General features: G+C 45.6%; 1 non-coding gene and 2 pseudogenes across 1 annotated transcript; all 3 read left to right on the forward strand.

Moving 5' to 3' along the window:
* Nucleotides 1-6099: 6099 nt before the first annotated feature.
* On the forward strand, nucleotides 6100-6248 carry LOC135532348 (U2 spliceosomal RNA; annotated as a pseudogene).
* A 1101-nt stretch (nucleotides 6249-7349) lies between these two features.
* LOC135532345 (nucleolar protein 58-like) lies at nucleotides 7350-24903 on the forward strand (annotated as a pseudogene).
* LOC135532349 (small nucleolar RNA SNORD11B) lies at nucleotides 14004-14083 on the forward strand. The gene has a single exon (XR_010454337.1). It is a non-coding gene; the product is annotated as a small nucleolar RNA SNORD11B (small nucleolar RNA).
* Nucleotides 24904-25581: the final 678 nt, after the last annotated feature.

Genomic DNA, 25581 nt, shown 5'->3' on the forward strand with positions numbered 1-25581 from the left:
CCATGGGGGACGTTTTAACCTACATCGACAAAACCCTACCCAACACAGACGACCTGATGAGGACAGAAATCGACCAAGGACTGAAACATTTTAAGAGGGGTAAATCACCGGGGGAGGACGGCCTCCCTTTGGAGATTTATTTGACCTTTTGGGATGTTTTAGCCGATGAACTTCTGACTGTTTTTACTGACTTTGAACATCTTGACAGACTATCTGACAGTTTTGGAGTGGGGATCGTGACTCTTTTATATAAGAAAACTGACAGGACGGACCTGAAGAACTGGAGACCGATTACCCTTTTAAACTTTGATTGTAAACTTTTTACCAAGGTTTTAACACTCAGAATGTCTTCTGTTTTAGGGGAGGTGATCCACCCGGACCAAACCTGTGCCGTGCCCGGAAGGAAGATCACGGACAGCCTGATACTGATCCGAGATGCCATCTGTTATGCGAGAGACAGAAACATGCGGCTTGTAGTCCTAAATTTAGATTTTGAAAAAGCCTTTGATCGGGTCTCGCACCAGTACCTCTTTAAGGTACTGCAAAAAATGGGTCTCCCGGACAGGTTCTTAGCTTGGGTGGAACTGCTGTATGGGGACATCACCAGCAAAATCCTTGTAAATGGGCATCTGTCAAAAGCAGTGGGAGTACACTGCGGCGTCCGTCAGGGCTGTCCGTTATCTCCTCTTCTGTTCGTGGCCTGTATTGAACCACTGGCACAGGTCTTGAGAAAGGATCAACGGATCAGTGGGGTGGGTATCCCGGGGAGTGGGGGATGACCGCCAAGTGCATCTTTTACATGGACGACGTCAACATTTTATGTACTGACCTTTTATCCGTCGACAGGACTCTGGACAGGTCTGACTGGTAAGGACGAGCCTCTGGGTCGAGACTGAACAGAGACAAGACAGAGGCCCAAGTTTTCGGACCGTGGGCAGACCCAGACTTGACCAGACTACCTCTGACAGTCAAAATAACGGACATAAGGGTACTGGGGGTAAAGTTTGACAGGGAGGGAGGAGGGAGCGGTAACTGGAGTGGGATCCTGGAGACAGTAAGACAGAGACTGGGTTTTTGGGGACTACGACAGCTGACTTTTGAGGGCAAGGTTTTAATCATTAAAGCTGTGATTTTACCTGTGCTTTTATTAATCAGTTCTGTTTTTATTCCCCCTCAAAGGAGTATTTTAGACCTGGAGCAAGTGGGAGAGGCTGAGGAGGGAGGTGGTCAAGAGGCCCAGGTCCAAGGGGGGGAAAGGCTTGCCTGACCTCTACTTGTTCCTGGGCAGCCGCTACACAGCGTTACATCTGACTCTTGCCACCTCCCCGGTCAACAACAGGACTCAGGCCCTCGCACGGTTCTAATGAACATTGACACTAGTTCATCTTGAATAATGTTTTTACGTTAACAATTAAATCAAGTTTAAAAAATTATACAAATTAAATTAATCAACATATAATTTCAAAATGTACAAATTAGATAACTTGTTTGTAAATGTTAGACATCTTAGTAAGTAGGCTGTTCTTACATAAGCATCATTTTGGGAAAACAAATATATCCATACCAGAGGTGGAACCTTGATCCCTGATCTACTGGGTGTGCAGACTTCTATTCCAGCAATAATACACATTATAATCAACCCATTAGGTTGGATAAATTGAGCAGACTTCTACTTGTACACTACTAGTCCCCTACTGTGGTCCCCTACTCTGCTAGTCCCCTACTCTGCTAGTCCCCTACTGGGGTCCCCTACTCTGCTAGTCCCCTACTGTGGTCCCCTACTCTGCTAGTTCCCTACTCTGCTAGTCCCCTACTCTGCTAATCCCCTACTCTGCTAATCCCCTACTCTGCTAATCCCCTACTCTGCTTGTCCCCTACTCTGCTTGTCCCCTACTCTGCTTGTCCCCTACTCTGCTAGTCCCCTACTGTGGTCCCCTACTCTGCTAGTCCCCTACTCTGCAAGTCCCCTACTGTGGTCCCCTACTCTGCTAGTTCCCTACTCTGCTAGTCCCCTACTGTGGTCCCCTACTCTGCTAGTCCCCTACTGTGGTCCCCTACTGCGCTAGTTCCCTACTCTGCTAGTACCCTACTGTGGTCCCATACTCTGCTAGTTCCCTACTCTGCTAGTCCACTACTCTGCTAGTCCACTACTGTGGTCCCCTACTCTGCTAAATCAAATCAAATTTATTTATATAGCCCTTCGTACATCAGCTGATATCACAAAGTGCTGTACAGAAACCCAGCCTAAAACCCCAAACAGCAAGCAATGCAGGTGTTGAAGCACATAGGCTAGGAAAAACTCCCTAGAAAGGCCTAAACCTTGGAAGAAACCTAGAGAGGAACCAGGCTATAAGGGGTGGCCAGTCCTCTTCTGGCTGTTCCGGGTGGAGATTATAACAGAACATGGCCAAGATGTTCAAATGTTCATAAATGACCAGCATGGTCAAATAATAGGTCTGGGACAGGTAGCACGTCCAGTGAACAGGTCAATGTTCCATAGCCGCAGGCAGAGGAGTTGAAACTGGAGCAGCAGCACGACCAGGTGGACTGGGGACAGCAAAGAGTCATCATGCCAGGAAGTCCTGAGGCATGGTCCTAGGGCCCAGGTCCTCCGAGAGAGAGAGAGAAAGAGAAAATTAGAGCGAGCATACTTAAATTCACACAGGACACCAGATAAGACAGGAGAAGTACTCCAGATATAACAAACTGACCCTAGCCCCCCGACACATAAACTACTGCAGCATAAATACTGGAGGCTGAGACAGGAGGGGTCAGGAGACACTGTGGCCCCATCCGATGATACCCCCGGACAGGGCCAAACAGGAAGGCTATAACCCCACCCACTTTGCCAAAGCACAGCCTCCACACCACAAGAGGGATATCTTCAACCACCAACTTACCATCCTGAGACAAAGCCGAGTAAAAGAAGATCTCCGCCACGGCACAACCAGAGTCCCCTACTGTTGTCCCCTACTCTGCGGATCCCCTCCTCTGCTAGTCCCCTACTGTGGTCTCCTACTCTGCTGGTCCCCTACTCTGCTGGTCCCCTACTCTACTAGTCCCCTACTCTGCTAGTCCCCAACTGTGGTCCCCTACTCTGCTAGTCCCCTACTCTGCTGGTCCACTACTCTGCTTGTTCCCTACTCTGCTAGTCCCCTACTCTGCTAGTCTCCAACTGTGGTCCCCTACTCTGCTAGTCCCCTACTCTGCTAGTCCCCTACTCTGCTAGTCTCCTACTGTGGTCCCCTACTCTGCGAGTCCCCTACTCTGCTAGTCCCCTACTCTGCTAGTCTCCAACTGTGGTCCCCTACTCTGCTAGTCCCTAACTCTGCTAGTCCCCTACTGTGGTCCCTACTCTGCTGGCTCTCCTACTCTACTAGTCCCCTACTCTGCTAGTCCCCAACTGTGGTCCCCTACTCTACTAGTCCCCTACTCTGCTAGTCCCCTACTGTGGTCCCCTACTCTGCTAGTCCCCTACTCTGCTAGTCCCCTACTCTGCTAGTCCCCTACTCTGCTAGTTTCCTACTCTGCTAGTCCTCTACTCTGCTAGTCCTCTACTCTGCTAGTCCCTAACTCTGCTAGTCCCCTACTCTGCTAGTTCCCTACTGTGGTCCCCTACACTGCTAGTCCCCTACTGTGGTCCCCTACTCTGCTGGTCCCCTACTCTGCTGGTCCACTAATCTGCTTGTTCCCTACTCTGCAAGTCCCCTACTCTGCTAGTCTCCTACTGTGGTCCCCTACTCTGCTAGTCCCCTACTCTGCTAGTCCCCTACTCTGCTAGTCCCGTACTGTGGTCCCCTACTCTGCTAGTCCCTAACTCTGCTAGTCCCCTACTGTGGTCCCCTACTCTGCTAGTTCCCTACTGTGGTCTCCTAGTCCCTAACTCTGCTAGTCCCCTACTGTGGTCCCCTACTCTGCTAGTCCCCTACTCATCTCCTACTCTACCGGTCCCCTAATATTGTGCTGACCCTGGTTTATCCCTTCAGATCAGAAGAATCAGTGGAACAGGCAAAGCCATGGCGAAGTCTGATAAATACCAACACAAGAGGTGAGTTACACCAGGAGACTACTGTATTGGGTAACTAACCTTCTGTCGTGTCTCTCTGGTAACTAACCTTCTGTCGTGTCTCTCTGGTAACGAACCGCCTGTCACGTCTCTCTGGTAACGAACCGCCTGTCGCGTCTCTCTGGTAACTAACCTTTTGTCTCGTCTCTCTGGTAACTAACCTTCTGTCTCGTATCTCTGGTAACTAACCTTCTGTCTCGTCTCTCTGGTAACTAACCTTCTGTCTCGTCTCTCTGGTAACTAACCTTCTGTCGTCTCTCTGGTAACTAACCTTCTGTCGTCTCTCTGGTAACTTAACCGTCTGTCTCGTCTCTCTGGTAACTAACCTTCTGTCGTCTCTCTGGTAACTAACCATCTGTCTCGTCTCTCTGGTAACTAACCTTCTGTCGTCTCTCTGGTAACTAACCTTCTGTCTCGTCTCTCTGGTAACTAACCTTTTGTCTCGTCTCTCTGGTAACTAACTTTCTGTCTCGTCTCTCTGGTAACTAACCTTCTGTCTCGTCTCTCTGGTAACTAACCTTCTGTCTCGTCTCTCTGGTAACTAACCTTCTGTCTCGTCTCTCTGGTAACTAACCTTCTGTCTCGTCTCTCTGGTAACTAACCTTCTGTCGTGTCTCTCTGATAACTAACCTTCTGTCTCGTCTCTCTGGTAACTTAACCTTCTGTCTCGTCTCTCTGGTAACTTAACCGGCTGTCTCGTCTCTCTGGTAACTAACCTTCTGTCGTCTCTCTGGTAACTAACCTTCTGTGGCGTCTCTCTGGTAACTAACCGTCTGTCGCGTCTCTCTGGTAACTAACCGTCTGTCGCGTCTCTCTGGTAACTAACCTTCTGTCTCGTTTCTCTGGTAACTAACCTTCTGTCGTGTCTCTCTGGTAACTAACCTTCTGTCGTGTCTCTCTGGTAACTAACCTGACCTCTACTTGTTCCTGGGCAGCCGCTACACAGCGTTACATCTGACTCTTGCCACCTCCCCGGTCAACAACAAGACTCAGGCCCTCGCACGATTCTGGCTGGGATCTTACCTCAGGACTCTGAGGCTGATCCCAGTCGACCTGCGAGCCCCAGTCTCTTTCCTGCTACCCCCGCACTACGTCCAGCTCCAGAAGTTTTTAAGACATTTTAAACTGGAAAAAGAAACAGTCACAGTTTTAACTAAACACCGCTCTCTTCTCTCTCTTGTGCAGGAACGGGAACCAGTTCGAGCCCACAACGTTCTGGCGCAACGTGGCCCATCCTGCTCTCCTGAATCGTCATCGGGACCTGTCCTGGATGGTCGCCCATGAGATCCTCCCGGTCAGGGCCGTTATGCACTCACGGGGCAGCAGGGGAGCAGGGGAGGACCTAACACCTCAGCTCGTGCTGTATGGGGTGGGCCGAATGCCTATTCCATCAAAGGCCTTCACAAAGTTCTGGCCCACCCTCACGTGCCTTAAGGAAGCACTGTGGTCCTCCCGCAACCTGCCTGGTAGGGAAAAGCGTAGAGACCACTCCCCAGGCAGTGGCCATGGTAGCCACGGAAGCCCTGGTGTGGTACGGAAGGAAGGGGGCCTCGACCCCAGGCGAAGGGTCCCCCACAACACCCTAGGTCCCGGCGGCCACGGCCTGACAGCGCTGCGGCGCCGAGGGCGATGTGCCTAGGGGAGGGATCCCCCCTGGGCCCCGAAGGAAGGGACGGTAATTTATTCAGAGGAGCAGGATGAGGCGAGTTTGATAAGGACTCACCCCGCTCCTGTACAAGGGACCGAAGACAGCCTTTTAACAAAGTTACTTTTTTAACATGTTTTTCATGTCTTAAAAATGTTTGACCCTTGTTAGATCATTAGTACAAATTTTAAATGGCTTTTACAGATTTGATGTTTTTACAACGAAAGTACTTTTATTCATGGTTGTTTTCATTGGTTTTAAAAACATGTACTTTTTAACAAATTTAAATGTAAATTTCAAATGCTGTGTTTTATGCCTTATTGCCGTTTTTATGTGTATAAATGATGTAAAAAAATGTATGAGCTGTTTTTAAAGGAAATGTGTCAATAAAACTTTTCCAAAATAAAAAAAATCTGTTCATATATCTGACCATATATTAAAGTGATTTTTGGAATAGGGAGATGGAATAGGGGCTTGCTCCGTCAACTCCACACATCGAGCTGGTATTGCAGTACCTCCACGAACGGTGCACCCCCTTTCATTGTAAAGAGAAATCAGACAGAGGAAACAGAGTTGCTTCGTTGGTCTATATTGTATTTTCACATTGAGCAACTTCATGTCAATATCAGCGATGGCTCGATAGTGCTGGTCAAATCGGTCACGGTTTTATTGACTACCATGGGGTGCGTTCATCTTCCAATCAAAGATTTTTCGTCACGTGCACGGGATTCTTGCAAACTTTCTTCAACAGTGCATGATCAAAAATATACACACATAGCTAAGTAAAAAAGTAGTTCAACATTTTTTTTGTTATGATTGGAAATATATACAGTGGAAGATTATACATAATCAACTATGAAATGTGCTGTACTGGTAACATGGACTGTGTCACAAGCAACTGCATGTATTAGTTTCAATCACATACAAGCATTTCTTTGGAACAATGTTGTCGATTTTCAAAACAGAGTCCACAAGACACACAACTTTTGCAAAACAGTAAATGCATTTCGAAAATGTAGTTGTCTTTTAAACACAAAACATATTGCACCGTCAAAATTGCAAATACATTCATCAAAATAACACAAATGTACGCAAAAATGGGTCTCCGTACTACTTAGTATAGCTGACCCTGTAAAACAACTAACTGGTGTGTGAGAGTAAACTTTTATATATACGTTTTATTTTATTTGATTAATTCCTATCTTATTCCCGACCAAACTGTTCTCGTCGGATTTGTTTGACTCCAAAAAGTTCACTCTGCCACTTCTCGCGATGTTAGAGAGAGGACGTGCTTCCGGGTGAGGCACACAGATCACCGCGTGGAACACATTCCGGTTGGAACTGCGACAAGCGAAGGCTTTCTCGGAGATACGTTTGTTTTAAACTTGGTGAAAAAGCTTCAGAGATGCTTGTTTTATTTGAAACCGCTGCTGGTTATGCAATATTTAAAGTGAGTATTTTACTAAAGTTATATTCTAAATTCTAATAATTTTAGATGGGTGCATGACCATTTTCAATCATTGAACCGGGTTCGCGGTGTAGCTAGCTAAATACGTTGTTTTCCTGGAGTAGCTAGATATTGTATTAATACAAAGTATTTCAATTTCAAGACCTGTTTTAATATTGTTTATAGTACACATGGCTTCTATATTTAGGTCGTCGTGGTACTTCTCGCATGCAAACCTTTACCGCAACGAGGCCTTCTCATTCAACACGCTGCAGTTAAGCAACCACGTTGCATGTGCCAGTTACCTAGATCTGCTGGATATACAGAGACTTTGCTACCTTGGACTTAACTTTTGTAATAATGCAACTATTTGAACCCGTTCTATTTTCGAAGCTAAATAATTTATTTGTTGCCAATGTTTACCCAACATTTCAAATAGGCTTCTCTTCCAAGTTAGCATAACTGGTGCGTGGTACTTTGGAGGGACCGCGTGCTGTCTGTCTTGTCACACATTACTGACGGGTTTTAATGACAACACATGTAAACCAAGTTGAGTTAATGCAAGTAGTGTATGGTATGCCCGTGTACTTGATAGAAGCCTTTTTTTGTTTCAGGTCCTCGATGAGTCAAAGCTCCAAGAGGTGGACAGTTTATGGAAGGAGTTCGAAACTCCGGAGAAGGCCAACAAAGTGTGAGTTTTGGCCACATGTCTGGAGAGAGGAGTGTTTATATTCGAGGGGAATACGTTGTCATGAACAGTAGTATTACACATTATCAGCATAAGGAACATGTTTCTGGAGTTGTCAAATAAAATGTCGCAACCATTTCTCCTTCCAGGGTGAAGTTGAAGCACTTTGAGAAATTCCAGGACACAACAGAGGCCTTGGCAGGTAGACAGAATACTTTCACCCCTCCTGTTGTTGCTCACTATAGTCACTAGGGCCAACTCTTTTCTCTGTATATGTCAATGATGTTGCTCTTGCTGCGGGCGATTCCCTGATCCACCTCTACGCAGACGACACCATTCTATATACTTCCGGCCCGTCCTTTGACACTGTGCTATCTAACCTCAAAACGAGCTTCAATGCCATGCAACACTCCTTCCGTGGCCTCCAACTGTTCTTAAACGCTAGTAAAACCAAATGCATGCTTTTCAACCGTTCGCTGCCTGCACCCGCACGCCAGACTAGCATCACCACCCTGGATTGTTCCGACCTTGAATATGTGGACATCTATAAGTACCTAGGTGTCTGGCTAGACTGCAAACTCTCCTTCCAGACTCATATCAAACATCTCCAATCGAAAATCAAATCTAGAGTCTGCTTTCTATTCCGCAACAAAGCCTCCTTCACTCACGCCGCCAAACTTACCCTAGTAAAACTGACTATCCTACTGATCCTCGACTTCGACGATGTCATCTACAAAATTGCTTCCAACACTACTCAGCAAACTGGATGCAGTTTATCAGTGCCATCCGTTTTGTCACTAAAGCACCTTATACCACCCACCACTGCGACCTGTATGCTCGAGTCGGCTGGCCCTCGCTACATATTCGTCGCCAGACCCACTAGCTCCAGGTCATCTACAAGTCCATGCTAGGTAAAGCTCCGCCTTATCTCAGTTCATTGGTCACAATGGCAACACCCACCCGTAGCACGCGCTCCAGCAGGTGTATCTCACTGATCATCCCTAATACTGTTTTTATTTTTACTTTTCTGCTCTTTTGCACACCAATATCTCTACCTGTACATGACCATCTGATCATTTATCACTCCAGTGTTAATCTGCAAAATAGTAATTATTCGCCTACCTCCTTGCCTTTTGCACACAATGTATAGAGACTTTTTTTTTTTCTTCTACTGTGTTATTGACTTGTTAATTGTTTACTCCATGTGTAACTCTGTGTTGTCTGTTTACACTGCTATGCTTTATCTTGGCCAGGTCGCAGTTGCAAATGAGAACTTGTTCTCAACTAGCCTACCTGGTTAAATAAAGGTGAAATAAAAAATTAAAATAAAGTGCACAAGGGCTGTCAGAGTCAAGGCTTCTGCATGCTTGGTGAACCAAAAGTGTGCTTGCATACTCCCTTAATTAAAAGACCTTCGCTTGAAAAATTAGAAAGCGGCAATGGTGTTGACTATAACAGTCGTTTGTATATGTAGTGTATGTGGACACCCTGTCAAATTAGTGGATTCGGCTATTTTAGCCACATCCGTTGCTGACAGGTTTATAAAGTCGAGCACACAGCCATGCAATCTCAATAGACAAACATGGCCGTCAGAGCAGCGCACAGATCACTGCACCTGAACATAGCCCGTCTGTAAACAGCCCATCTACCTACCTCATCCCCATACTGTATTTATTTATCTTGCTCCTTTGCACCCCAGTATCTCTAATTGCACATCAATCTTCTGCACAACCACCATTCCAGTGTTTAATCACTGTATAGTAATTGCTTTGCCACCATGGTCCATTTATTGCCGTACCTCTATCTTACCTCATTGCACTCACTGTATGTATACTTTTTCTATTGATGTTTTGTTTATTCCATGTGTAACTCTGTATGTGTCAAATTGCTATGCTTTATCTTGGCCAGGTCACAGTTGCAAATTAGAACTTGTTCCCAACTGGCCTACCTGGTTTAATAGAACTGAAACATGATTTTTATATTGGCAATAGAATGGCCTTACTGAAGAGCTCAGTAACTTCCAATGTGGCACCGTCATAGGATGCCACCATTCCAACAAGTCATTTTGCCAAATTTCTGCCTTCCTAGAGTTGCCCCTGTTATTGTGAAGTGGAAACGTTTAGGAGCAACATCGGCCCAGCAACAACGGCCGCAACGTGGTAGACCATCAGGACACAGATGGAGTCCCTGATCACTGGGCTGCCCCCCGGGAGATCAGCGCCATGTCTCTGGGACTGGCTCACAGGTAGGTTGGAACACAGAAAACGCTTGGCGTTTTGGATTTATTAGGATCCCATTACATGACGCCAACTAGTCTTATAACAAAAGACATTACAAACACTTTATAATATACTTACATCAATATGTAGTGTGTGTGTGTTGCCGATGATTATATCATGCTGTCTGAAACCTCGTGTGGATTTCCTCAGCATTCGTCACTACCCCTGAGGCAGCACCTCCCTCTGTCGTATTCATAGAAGACCTGAAAGGCTGCTATGGCAGATCCTGACCCGTTTCTGTTTCCTCAGTTTGTCCCGCTACAAGCTGAAGTTCAGCCCTGACAAAGTGGATATTTTATTTTACCTTTATTTAACCAGGCAAGTCAGTTAAGAACACATTCTTATTTTCAATGACGGCCTGGGAACAGTGGGTTAACTGCCTGTTCAGGGGCAGAACGATAGATTTGTAGCTTGTCAGCTCGGGGGTTTGAACTCGCAGCCTTCCGGTTACTAGTCGGTTACTAGTCCAACGCTCTAACCACTAGGCTACTCTGCCGCCCCTAACACCATGATCGTTCAAGCTATCTGTAAGTACCTCCTCTCAGACCAGTGGTGGGCATCTTTGATGGGGGGGTGGGGGCCACAAAAACCTCACGAGAGGCCGCAACACATCTCACATCATTAACCCCCCCCCCCCCCACCTTGCAAGCAAAACATTTTAGCGGCCCCCTCATGTGACAGAGAATTGAACTTTTAGCGTTCATTTTCTACAATTCTACACATTCTGCTATAGACTGTAGGCACATTAGTGCAGTTTTTAAGATGACTGATCAATGGGCCCTACTTTTATACAGACAAATTAAACACAACACTTGATTATCTGTAGACAGGTGTGACTGGTATTGTGGTCTGTGGCAGGTGTAACTGGTATTGTGGTCTGTGGCAGGTGTAACTGGTATTGTGGTCTGTGGCAGGTGTAACTGGTGTTGTGGTCTCTGGCAGGTGTAACTAGCGTTGTGGTCTGTGGCAGGTGTAACTAGCGTTGTGGTCTGTGGCAGGTGTAACTAGCGTTGTGGTCTGTGGCAGGTGTAACTAGCGTTGTGGTCTGTGGCAGGTGTAACTAGCGTTGTGGTCTGTGGCAGGTGTAACTAGCGTTGTGGTCTGTGGCAGGTGTAACTAGCGTTGTGGTCTGTGGCAGGTGTAACTAGCGTTGTGGTCTGTGGCAGGTGTAACTAGCGTTGTGGTCTGTGGCAGGTGTAACTAGCGTTGTGGTCTGTGGCAGGTGTAACTAGCGTTGTGGTCTGTGGCAGGTGTAACTAGCGTTGTGGTCTGTGGCAGGTGTAACTAGCGTTGTGGTCTGTGGCAGGTGTAACTAGCGTTGTGGTCTGTGGCAGGTGTAACTAGCGTTGTGGTCTGTGGCAGGTGTAACTAGCGTTGTGGTCTGTGGCAGGTGTAACTAGCGTTGTGGTCTGTGGCAGGTGTAACTAGCGTTGTGGTCTGTGGCAGGTGTAACTAGCGTTGTGGTCTGTGGCAGGTGTAACTAGCGTTGTGGTCTGTGGCAGGTGTAACTAGCGTTGTGGTCTGTGGCAGGTGTAACTAGCGTTGTGGTCTGTGGCAGGTGTAACTAGCGTTGTGGTCTGTGGCAGGTGTAACTAGCGTTGTGGTCTGTGGCAGGTGTAACTAGCGTTGTGGTCTGTGGCAGGTGTAACTAGCGTTGTGGTCTGTGGCAGGTGTAACTAGCGTTGTGGTCTGTGGCAGGTGTAACTAGCGTTGTGGTCTGTGGCAGGTGTAACTAGCGTTGTGGTCTGTGGCAGGTGTAACTAGCGTTGTGGTCTGTGGCAGGTGTAACTAGCGTTGTGGTCTGTGGCAGGTGTAACTAGCGTTGTGGTCTGTGGCAGGTGTAACTAGCGTTGTGGTCTGTGGCAGGTGTAACTAGTGTTGTGGTCTGTGGCAGGTGTAACTAGTATTGTGGTCTGTGGCAGGTGTAACTAGTATTGTGGTCTGCGGCTGGTGTAACTGGTATTGTGGTCTGCAGCAGGTGTAACTGGTATTATGGTCTGTAGCTCAGTAACATGGGTAACTAGTATTATGGTCTGTATCTCAGTAACATGGGTAACTAGTATTGTGGTCTAGCATGTGTAACTAGTATTATGGTCTGCAGCAGGTGTAACTAGTATTATGGTCTGTAGCTCAGTAACATGGGTAACTAGTATTATGGTCTGCAGCAGGTGTAACTAGTATTATGGTCTGCAGCAGGTGTAACTAGTATTATGGTCTGTAGCAGGTGTAACTAGTATTATGGTCTGTATCTCAGTAACATGGGTAACTAGTATTATGCTCTGTAGCAGGTGTAACTAGTATTGTGGTCTGTAGCAGGTGTAACTGGTATTGTGGTCTGTAGCAGGTGTAACTAGTATTATGGTCTGTAGCAGGGGTTACTAGTATTATGGTCTGTATCAGGTGTAACTGGTATTGTGGTCTGTATCGGGTGTAACTGGTATTGTGGTCTGTATCGGGTGTAACTGGTATTGTGGTCTGTAGCGGGTGTAACTGGTATTGTGGTCTGTAGCGGGTGTAACTGGTATTGTGGTCTGTAGCGGGTGTAACTGGTATTGTGGTCTGTAGCGGGTGTAACTGGTATTGTGGTCTGTAGCGGGTGTAACTGGTATTGTGGTCTGTAGCGGGTGTAACTGGTATTGTGGTCTGTAGCGGGTGTAACTGGTATTGTGGTCTGTAGCGGGTGTAACTGGTATTGTGGTCTGTAGCGGGTGTAACTGGTATTGTGGTCTGTAGCGGGTGTAACTGGTATTGTGGTCTGTAGCGGGTGTAACTGGTATTGTGGTCTGTAGCGGGTGTAACTGGTATTGTGGTCTGTAGCGGGTGTAACTGGTATTGTGGTCTGTAGCGGGGGTAGCTGGTATTGTGGTCTGTAGCGGGGGTAGCTGGTATTGTGGTCTGTAGCGGGTGTAACTGGTATTGTGTAACTGGTATTGTGGTCTGTAGCGGGGCTAACTGGTATTGTGGTCTGTAGTGGGGGTAGCTGGTATTGTGGTCTGTAGCGGGTGTAACTGGTATTGTGGTCTGTAGCGGGTGTAACTGGTATTGTGTAGCTGGTATTGTGGTCTGTAGCGGGTGTAACTGGTATTGTGGTCTGTAGCTGGGGTAACTGGTATTGTGGTCTAGCGGGTGTAACTGGTATTGTGGTCTGTAGCGGGTGTAACTGGTATTGTGGTCTGTAGCGGGTGTAACTGGTATTGTGGTCTGTAGCGGGTGTAACTGGTATTGTGGTCTGTAGCGGGGGTAGCTGGTATTGTGGTCTGTAGCGGGGGTAGCTGGTATTGTGGTCTGTAGCGGGGGTAACTGGTATTGTGGTCTGTAGCGGGGGTAACTGGTATTGTGGTCTGTAGCGGGGGTAACTGGTATTGTGTAGCTGGTATTGTGGTCTGTAGCGGGGGTAACTGGTATTGTGGTCTGTGCAGCTCTGCTGGATGACCTGGACAAGGAGCTCAACAACTACATCATGCGCTGTAGGGAGTGGTACGGCTGGCACTTCCCTGAGGTGGGGAAGATCATCACTGACAACCTGGCCTACTGCAAGAGTGTCCGGAAGATAGGCGCTCGTACCAACGTGGCAACCACCGACCTGTCTGAGCATCTGCCCGAGGAGGTGGAGGCAGAGGTCAAACTGGCTGCAGAGATCTCCATGGGAACCGAGGTGTCAGAGGAGGACATCGGCAACATCATGCACCTGTGTGACCAGGTGATAGAGATTACAGAGTACCGCACCCAACTGTACGACTATCTGAAGAACAGGATGATGGCTATCGCTCCCAACCTGACTGTCATGGTGGGGGAACTGGTCGGGGCACGGCTCATCTCACACGCTGGTGAGTCATGATCTAACGGCCAATCACACAGCAGGAATCATTCACAACACAAACAAGCAGTGATTATGATGACTATATGTCACAATCCTGAAACCTGATGCTTTTCTGTCACTACCTCATCTGAGCTTGAATTAAAACCTTTTACCTGGACACCTGTAGTAGGCAGCTGGAACCGTCCCAACTGCTCCTAAATGCTCTGGTTCTCTCTGACAGGGTCCCTGTTGAACCTGGCCAGGCACCCGGCCTCCATAGTCCAGATCCTGGGAGCAGAGAAGGCCTTGTTCAGAGCCCTGAAGATGTGCAGAGACACGCCCAAATATGGTCTCATCTACCACGCCTCTCTGTTGGGACAGACCTCGGCCAAGGGCAAGGTGAGGCTTTTGTTCCAGCCATCACTAGAAGTAGAATGTCTCTTCATATGATCTTCATATGGTTTCACTAAGAATTTCATTTATTCAATAAATGTTCCTTTTGTTCGATATTTTCTATATCCAAAAACCTCCGTTTTGTTTTCTTCAGTAATCCACAGGCTCAAACAGTTACAACAGGCAGACAAAATATCCAAACCCTCAGGTTGTTTTTAGCCTAAATAATCGATAATATTTCAACCGGACAATAAAGTTGTCTATATAAAAGGTAAACAAGAAAGGCACTCTCGGGATTGAGCATGAAAAAGCTCCGACACTGTAGGGTCCAGTCATTCAGACTGCTCTTACTCCCGCATTTTTCAGAATACAAGCCTGAAACCATTTCTAAATACTGCTGACGTCTCGTGGAAGGCATAGGAACTGCATAGCAACTGAGTCATAAGTCAACGGATACTGTAATGGCATTGTATAGAGAACTAGAACAAACAAACAAAAATCTACTTCCTGGATGGATTTTTCTCAGGTTTTCGCCTGCTAAATCAGGTCTGCTTTACTCAGACATTATTTGGACAGCTTTGTTTTCTATGCATATCCTAGCTTCTGGGACTGAGTAGCAGGCAGTTTAGTTTGGGCACGCTTTGCATCCAAACTTCCCGAATGTTGCCCCCTACCTGAGTGAAGTTAAACAGTGAAATCCTGCTAGTCCCCTACTGTGGTCCCCTACTCTGCCAGTCCCATACTGTGGTCCCCTATTCTGCTAGTCCCATACTGTGGTCCCCTACTCTGCTAGTCCCATACTGTGGTCCCCTACTCTGCTAGTCCCATACTGTGGTCCCCTACTATTGTGCTGACCCTGGTTTATCCCTTCAGATCAGAAGAATCAGTGGAACAGGCAAAGCCATGGCCAAGTCTGACAAATACCAACACGCTGATTCGGTGTGCGAGTTCATTAGAACGTGCGTTGAAGATGTCGTTCCCATAGCAACGATTAAAACATTCCCAAACCAGAAACCGTGGATTGATGGCAGCAATCGCGTGAAACTGAAAGCGCAAACCACTGCTTTTAATCAGGGCAAGGTGACTGGAAACATGACCGAATACAAACAGTGCAGCTATTCCCTCCGCAAGGCTATCAAACAAGCTAAGCGTCAGTAAAACATCAGAGGGAACATCCCCCTATCCACATCGCTGGAACAGTAGTGGAGAGGGTAGCAAGTTTTAAGTTCCTCGGCATACACATCACAGACAAACTGAATCGGTCCACTCACACAGACAGCATCGTGAAGAAGGCGCAGCAGCGCCTCTCCAACCTCAGGAGGCTGAAGAAATTCGGCTTGTCACCAAAAGCACTCACAAACTTCTACAGATGCTCAATCGAGAGCATCCTGGCGGGCTATATCACGGCCTGGAACGGCAACTGCTCTGCCCACAACCGTAAGGCTCTCCAGAGGATAGTGAGGTCTGCACAACGTATCACCGGGGGCAAACTACCTGCCCTCCAGGACACCCATAAAGATCATCAAGGACAACACCCACCCGAGCCACTGCCTGTTCACCTCGCTATCATACCTTAACCTCTTGGAACTCCCCATCCCGGATCTGGGATCGTGACTAAAGCCTCAGGCTCATTAGCATAACGCAACGTTAACGATTTCTGAAAATCGCAAATAAAATGAAAATAATGCGTCTGCTCTCAAGCTTAGCCTTTTCTTAACAACACTGTCATCTCAGATTTTCAAAATATGCTTTTGAACCATAGAAATTGACTAATTTGTGTAAGAGTATGCAAAGCTAGCTTTGCATTTTGAGTAGCATTTAGCACGCAACATTTTCACAAAAACCAGATAACCAAATAAATAAAATCATTTACCTTTGAAGAGCTTCTGACGTTTTCAATGAGGAGACTCTCAGTTACATACCAAATGCGCAGTTTTTCCTGAAAGCGTCTGTGTGTAGGAGAAATCGTTCCGTTTTCTACATTGCGTCTGGCTACCGAAACGAACCGAAAATTCAGTCACCTACAACGTCAAACTTTTTCCGAATTAACTACATAATATCTACCGAAACATGGCAAACGTTGTTTGGAATCAATCCTCAAGGTGTTTTTTCACATATCTCTTCATTGATATATCGTTCGTGGAAGCTTGCTTTCCTCTCTGAATCCCATGGAAAAATACTGGCAGCTGACTTTTGCGCACCAATTTCGGCGCAGGACACCGGGCGGACACCTGGTAAATGTGGTCTCTTATGGTCAATCTTCCAATGATCTGCCTACAAATACGTCACAATGCTGCAGACACCTTGGGGAAACGACAGAAAGGGTTGACTCACTCCTCTCGCATTCACAGCCATATAAGGAGACAATGGTTAACAGAGCCTCAAAAATCCTGCTCATTTCCTGGATGCCGTCTCATCTTGGTTTTGCCTGAAGCTCACGTTCTAGGGCACGCACAGAAAATATCTTGGTAGTTCTGGACACGTCAGTGTTTTCTTTCGAAAGCTATCAATTATATGCATAGTCGAGCATCTTTTTGTGACAAAATATCTTGTTTAAAACGGGAACGTTTTTCATCCAAAAATGAAATAGCGCCCCCCATAGCATCAAGAGGTTAAAATCGCCCTAAAAGTGTATACCCATACCCTGCCTGCAGTTTGATAGACATAGTGCATTCAACCCTGTGTAAATCAGTCAGTTTTTATGGTAAAGACTTAAAACTCAGGATTTTGTAATAGAATACCCCAATGAGGATGTGTGTTGCGTTATAGCTTCCTGTGCCAACCGGAAGTGCCATAATTGGTGTCTCATGGGCTGTTTCGAGGGGTTAAAAAAATCAGATCTTTCCAAAACTTCATATGTGATTAGGCAACCCCCGTGAACTGTAAATCAGTCATTTTTCCCTTAAAATTTCAAAGGAAAACTAAATCACACACACACACAGCTTGGAAGTAGGGACCCATTGGGGTGCGTAGAGACATACACTCCCTGCATTAGTTAACCTTGTTGGAACTTTTAAAGAACCGTCAGACCTAGAGTTCCGAAACTTTAGAATCCTGTTCTAGACCTCAGGTCGATAGTGCGTGGTGAGTTACGGCGCTCTAGAAGGTTCTCGGACCGAGAAACAGCCTCGTACATTTGCAATGACTTCAATTCATTTTGACCATTACGAAAATGGCGACATTTAGAAATGTCCCAGAGACACGAGACTAGGTGCATTGTGACCGTCTCGGCCCATAGAGACAGAACCCAACGTTTCTGTCCGATAGCTCATTCAAGGACCCCGTAGCAAGTAATTGAAAAAAGTGGATTTTCAGCAAATGACCTATCGAGCCGAAACTTGGGATTCGGGGTCGCCTCAGCTAGGCCTACACATAACACAAGAAATGGACCCGCAGCTAGAACGTAACTACGTGTTTTATGTTTTTTTTATGGTTTGAACCGAAGGCGATGTGAATTTTGGGCCAGCTCTGAAGTATGTGATACTTGGCTCCTAAACGAGTTGGGAAAAGTGGGTTTGGTGTCAGTTTGTATCAGTTTGGTGTCAGAATGATATCAAATTGACTGATGGACGGTGACTTGCTGGTGACTCTTGTCCATTTGCAATATGTTTAAACGGTGAGGTACCATCACCAAAAGTGACATTCTGAAATCAACCCTAACGAGCAATGGAGAGGTACCAGAATCACTGCCCAGCCATCCCGAGTTCATCGGGCCAGTCAATTTGGCATTCCTGCACGATTTTTATAGCATGACAAATTCGTGATGGTGAATGCCCAGTTAACCATATTGCAAATGCACAGTGACTTTGCAAGTGTGAGAGAACATCAACAAATGGACATGATGAAATCAACACCACGAGTGATGGAAAGGAACAACAATCACTGCCCGGCCATCCCGAGTTCATTAGGCCAGTCAATTTTGCATTTCTGCAGGATTTTTGAGCATGTCAAATTTCTTATGACATTTGGCTCCCACAAAACATATGCCACTTTTTAAGGGTGTGTGAAGTTTTTTATAAAATTGAGCTATTTTTGACTTTTGACTTCCTATGAAATCATTACATTTAAGTCATTTAGCAGATGCTCTTATCCAGAGCGACTTACAAATTGGTGAATTCACCTTCTGACATCCAGTGGAACAGCCACTTTACAATAGTGCATCTAAATCATTAAGGGGGGTGGTGAGAAGGATTACTTATCCTATCCTAGGTATTCCTTGAAGAGGTGGGGTTTCAGGTGTCTCCGGAAGGTGGTGATTGACTCCGCTGTCCTGGCGTCGTGAGGGAGTTTGTTCCACCATTGGGGGCCAGAGCAGCGAACAGTTTTGACTGGGCTGAGCGGGAACTGTACTTCCTCAATGGTAGGGAGGCGAGCAGGCCAGAGGTGGATGAACGCAGTGCCCTTGCTTGGGTGTAGGGCCTGATCAGAGCCTGGAGGTACTGCGGTGCCGTTCCCCTCACAGCTCCGTAGGCAAGCACCATGGTCTTGTAGCGGATGCGAGCTTCAACTGGAAGCCAGTGGAGAGAGCGGAGGAGCGGGGTGACGTGAGAGAACTTGGGAAGGTTGAACACCAGACGGGCTGCGGCGTTCTGGATGAGTTGTAGGGGTTTAATGGCACAGGCAGGGAGCCCAGCCAACAGCGAGTTGCAGAAATCCAGACGGGAGATGACAAGTGCCTGGATTAGGACCTGCGCCGCTTCCTGTGTGAGGCAGGGTCGTACTCTGCGGGTGTTGTAGAGCATGAACCTACAGGAACGGGCCACCGCCATGATGTTGGTTGAGAACGACAGGGTGTTGTCCAGGATCACGCCAAGGTTCTTAGCGCTCTGGGAGGAGGACACAATAGAGTTGTCAACCGTGATGGCGAGATCATGGAACGGGCAGTCCTTCCCCGGGAGGAAGAGCAGCTCCGTCTTGCCGAGGTTCAGCTTGAGGTGGTGATCCGTCATCCACACTGATATGTCTGCCAGACATGCAGAGATGCGATTCGCCACCTGGTCATCAGAAGGGGGAAAGGAGAAGATTAATTGTGTGTCGTCTGCATAGCAATGATAGGAGAGACCATGTGAGGTTATGACAGAGCCAAGTGACTTGGTGTATAGCGAGAATAGGAGAGGGCCTAGAACAGAGCCCTGGGGGACACCAGTGGTGAGAGCGCGTGGCGAGGAGACAGATTCTCGCCACGCCACCTGGTAGGAGCGACCTGTCAGGTAGGACGCAATCCAAGCTGTCAGGTAGGACGCAATCCATATTGCAAATGGAGAAAACACATGCAATAATGCGCAAGTAAATTTTTTTTTTTTTAAATTATGATAATAAAATTGGACAAAAGTAAATTCATACAGTTCTTACACGTGTGTAATTGACAAAAAAAAGCGAAAGAATTTCGAAAAATGGTCCAGAAAGCACTTTTTTAAGGGGTGATAAGTTTTTGACAAATTCATTTTTTCAAAATTTGGCTTTTGGATGTTGACTTGGGGTCCATTCCCTATATGAAAAACCACGGTGGAGCGCACACGCCACCTGTTGGATTTTTGAAGTGTTACAACTGGCAATTGCCATATGGCATTTGCAAAACATTTTGCATGAATCAATGCCGATTTGGGTGGTATTGTCCATCGTGTACATGGTTTGTACTATGCCAATGGTTTCCCATTCATTTTTGTCCATTTCAGGGGGGAATTCCCTTACATCCAGAAGGCGAGGTCAGTACAGGTGCATCAAAGCTGGGACCGAGAGACTGAAAAACAGCTTCTATCTCAAGGCCATCAGACTGTTAAACAGCCACCACTAACATTGAGTGGCTGCTGCTCACACACTGACTAACTCCAGCCACTCCAATAATGGGAATTGATGGGAAAGGATGTAAAATATATCACTAGCCACTTTAAACAATGCTACCTAATATAATGTTTACATACCCTCCATTATTCATCTCATATGTATACGTATATACTGTACTCTATCATCTACTGTATCCTTATGTAATACATGTATCACTAGCCACTTTAACTATGCCACTTTGTTTACATACTCATCTCATATGTATATACTGTACTTGATACCATCTGCTGTATCTTGCCTATGCTGCTCTGCACCATCACTCATTCATATCTTTATGTACATATTCTTTATCCCCTTACACTGTGTATAAGATATTAGTTTTGGAATTGTTAGTTAGATTACTTTTTGGTTATTACTGCATTGTCGGAACTGGAAGCACAAGCATTTCGCTACACTCGCATTAACATCTGCTAACCATGTGTATGTGACAAATAAAATTTGATTTGACAAGAGGTGAGTTACACCTGGAGACTACTGTATTGGGTAACTAACCTTCTGTCGCGTCTCTCTGGTAACGAACCGCCTGTCGCGTCTCTCTGGTAACGAACCGCCTGTCGCGTCTCTCTGGTAACGAACCGCCTGTCGCGTCTCTCTGGTAACGAACCGCCTGTCGCGTCTCTCTGGTAACGAACCGCCTGTCGCGTCTCTCTGGTAACGAACCGCCTGTCGCGTCTCTCTGGTAACGAACCGCCTGTCGCGTCTCTCTGGTAACGAACCGCCTGTCGCGTCTCTCTGGTAACGAACCGCCTGTCGCGTCTCTCTGGTAACGAACCGCCTGTCGCGTCTCTCTGGTAACGAACCGCCTGTCGCCGACAACAAGTCTTGGTCGTGTCTTTGGCATAATTAAAACTGACTTAATAATCAAATAACTCTCTTATTATGTGATTTAAACTGATTAATCATGGAACTGTAATTAACTAGAAAGTCAGGGAACCTAGGAAAATATTCAGATTATAAAGTTACAATTTTCCTAATATAACTTTCAGAAATATAATATCTGATCACAGTCTTCTGATTAATGAATAATTTACCTCACATTAGTCTCATTCCAAACGGTTATCTGCACGAACCCAGTCTTCACTGAGTCATCCATACATCAATTGTCTTAAAATAATTTATTTACTAAGTAATTCACAGAAATGCGTCACACAAACAAAATAGATATATTTACAAAGAAATGATTCGGGGTATGTGCCCTAGTGGGTTAAGTGCTTTTCCACTTTCATTTTGAGTGTGACTCCAAATCCAGACCTTCATGGTTTGATAAATTTGATTTCCATTGATAATTTGTGTGATTTGTCAGCACATTCAACTATGTAAAGAAAAAAGTATTTAATAAGAATATTTCATTCATTCAGATCTAGGATGTTATTATGGTGTTCCCGTTATTTTTTTGAGCAGTATATTTACAAAGAAAGGAAGATGTGCTGTAATGGCGGCTCGTTAGACAGTGATAAATATAACAATTGAAATGCCTAATCCTTCGCATATGAACGCTCACTCATTCGGGAACAATTTCAGTCAATATATATATTTACGCTCAGTGTTTCGTCGGTGTCTCTGTTGAAACTTTTCTTTCTGTTGGAGAGTTTGTCCTCTCTGTCGTGGTTAGAATGGCTGCACCTTTTTGGTTAAATAAAATGTATTTTCAATCATTCATGTGGTTAATCAAAATGATATTTAAGTGAAAGTGATACAAACCTAAAAAGTAACTTCCATTGCAAATGTGTAAAAATGGCCTAAAGCAAACTAATAAAACTTTGTGGCTTGCAGGTATAAAATAAATATTTTATAAAATATTCTGGGCCCTGTTTCCCCGCCAGTGAGCTCGGGACAGACAGCTGAAGGCTATTTGATCAAGAGATGGGAAGTAATCGGGTAGCCCTATTTTATGACGTTTCCATTGGATCCGAGCATGACATGAGTGGTCATCAAAAAGGAGAGAGCTGGGAATATTTTTCAAATACATTGAGGAACTTTTGTAATTCTCAATGGATGGTAAAACGGTATGTTTTGAGGTGACAAAGCATTACTTTGAGAAGCTCCACAGGTCATTAGTAGTGGTGTGTTAAGCCCATCAGAAATACTATCAGATGGGCACATTTATAAGCCTACATTCGCGCTCAGGCTAGGCAGCATATAGCTCTACTTCTATGCGTTTGCGTTCTTACTCAACATTGACAGGAGCGCTTCCAAACAAAATAAGGACAAAATTAACTGAGAAATGGAATGCTAGAAACAGTTTCTCTCACAAGTGTAGCATAGGTTGTGCACTCTGCAAACAATGTGTCCACTCCAACATGAGAATGCTGAAAGACCAATATATTGAATGCATTAACTGAAATTACCAACCAAACAAGCTTTGTAGATTGTAAATGATAGGAATGAAGGGTAAATGTAGTACTGGTGATATATGTAATGGGGAATTGATATACACTAACAATCAAACGCAAACAATTCACTGAGATGGTCGCGAATCAGAAAGGTGGCGTCTCGTGTGCCATACGTTTACTTGCTACTGCTTGACTAGAACATCTTGGTCGACCAACAGCCTTTAAACCAATCAATCGACCGTCGGCTATTTACCAACTGTGCTGTTAACTAACGTTCTGTCATGTCTCCATAGTGACGTGAAGGTGTATGACCCCTCCGGAGACTCCACCCTCCCCTCTGTTTCCAAGAAGAGGAAGTTTGAGGAGGTGGAGGAGGAAGAGGTGGCCACACCGGTGACAGTCAAAACCAAGAAATCCAAGAAAGAACCTGTGGAAGGTCAGTTGAGTAACTCTGAGCCATAATCCTGTTATATAACACAACCCATAATACACCACCCATCCTGTTATATAACACATCCCATAACACAACCCGTAATGTACCACCCATCCTGTTATATAACAGAACCCATAATACACCATCCATCCTGTTATATAACACAACCCATAACACAACCCGTAATGTACCACCCATCCTGTTATATAACAACCCGTAATGTACCACCCATCCTGTTATATAACACAACCCGTAATGTACCACCCATCCTGTTATATAACACAACCCGTAATGTACCACCCATCCTGTTATATAACACAACCCGTAATGTACCACCCATCCTGTTATATAACACAACCCGTAATCACCACCCATCCTGTTATATAACACAACCCGTAATACACCACCCATCCTGTTATATAACACAACCCATAATGTACCACCCATCCTGTTATATAACACAACCCGTAATGTACCACCCATCCTGTTATATAACACAACCCGTAATGTACCACCCATCCTGTTATATAACACAACCCGTAATTACCACCCATCCTCCTGTTATATAACACAACCCGTAATGTACCACCCATCCTGTTATATAACACAACCCGTAATGTACCACCCATCCTGTTATATAACACAACCCGTAATGTACCACCCATCCTGTTATATAACACAACCCGTAATGTACCACCCATCCTGTTATATAACACAACCTGTAATGTACCATCCATCCTGTTATATAACACAACCCATAATACACCATCCATCCTGTTATATAACACAACCCATAACACAACCCGTAATGTACCACCCATCCTGTTATATAACACAACCCGTAATGTACCACCCATCCTGTTATATAACACAACCCGTAATGTACCACCCATCCTGTTATATAACACAACCCGTAATGTACCACCCATCCTGTTATATAACACAACCCGTAATGTACCACCCATCCTGTTATATAACACAACCCGTAATGTACCACCCATCCTGTTATATAACACAACCCGTAATGTACCACCCATCCTGTTATATAACACAACCCGTAATGTACCACCCATCCTGTTATATAACACAACCCGTAATGTACCACCCATCCTGTTATATAACACAACCCGTAATTTACCACCCATCCCGTTATATAACACAACCCGTAATGTACCACCCATCCTGTTATATAACACAACCCGTAATGAACCACCCATCCTGTTATATCATAACAATCCATATCATGAGGCCGGTTCTCAGCCGTCTGTTAAGTGCTATTGTCTCACGGTGCTTTCTGTTTTATTCCAGAACCAGAGGCGTCAACGGCAGCAGAAGAAACTCCCAAGAAGAAGAAAAAGAAGTCTAAGAAAGCCGAAGAGGAGGCGATGGACGTAAAGGAAGAGGAAGAGGAGGCGACAGTCTCTCCCACAGAGGAAGTACGTAGCTGATGGGGACATGCCTCCAGAATATATATATTCCAGCTCATCTAAGCTGTTCTGCCTGAACCAACATACTAATTTGTTATTTCTTGTGATTTACAGTCGTCAAAGAAGAAGAAAAAGAAGAAAAAGGTCAAGGAGGAAGAGGGAGATTAAACTGGTTGGGGAGAAACTGTATTATATTAGGACTTTTAGTTGTCGTCGTATCTACCAGGACCAGACTGACTCGTATCAGCCTGACCGTTTATAGACTAGAGAACTGGAGACGGCGGTTATTTCAGGATGACCAGCAGCTGATCTGTTATGAGACTTGATGATGGTGTATAAATCCTCCTGTGGATTTGAGTTTAAGATGAACCTTTAGTTTACTGTAACCTCTTATTACTAATCAACTAAAGACCCAATAGACTGTCTACAATATCAGTATCAATGTCCATGTTAAAACACTTCCTCCACTGGTTTAACCACGACCTTGTTTAACAGATGGGTTTTTCTGCTGTCTTGGTCCAGAAGTGATTAAATCCATTTTCTCAGTCAGCGGTATTTCCTTTCATTCCAGCTATGGTGGATTCAGACCCCTTGACTTTGTCCACCTTTTGTTACATTACAGCCTTATTCTAACATGATTCAATTGTTTTTTCCCCCTTCAATTTACACACGAATGACAAAGCTAAACAAGTTTAGACATTTGTGTACATTTATTCAAAATACAAAACTAACATCGCATTTAGTCACTTCAACCCTTCCTACATGTGCAAATTACCGCAACTGACCTGTACCCCCCGCACACTGACTCAGTACCGGTACCCCCTGTATATAGACTCCACACTGACTCGGTACCGGTACCCCCTGTATATAGCTGACTCGGTACCGGTACCCCCTGTATATAGACACCACACTGACTCAGTACCTGTAGCCCCTGTATATAGACTCCACACTGACTCAGTACCTGTAGCCCCTGTATATAGACTCCACACTGACTCGGTACCGGTACCCCCTGTATATAGACTCCACACTGACTCAGTTCCGGTACCCCCTGTATATAGACACCACACTGACTCAGTTCTGGTACCCCCTGTATATAGACTCTACACTGACTCGGTACCGGTACCCCCTGTATATAGACTCCACACTGACTCGGTACCGGTACCCCCTGTATATAGACACCACACTGACTCAGTAACGGTAGACTCGTTAGTGTTACTTTTATTACAT

Source organism: Oncorhynchus masou, unplaced genomic scaffold (assembly GCF_036934945.1).
Source record: "Oncorhynchus masou masou isolate Uvic2021 unplaced genomic scaffold, UVic_Omas_1.1 unplaced_scaffold_1829, whole genome shotgun sequence".
Classification (NCBI taxonomy): Eukaryota; Metazoa; Chordata; class Actinopteri; order Salmoniformes; family Salmonidae; genus Oncorhynchus; species Oncorhynchus masou.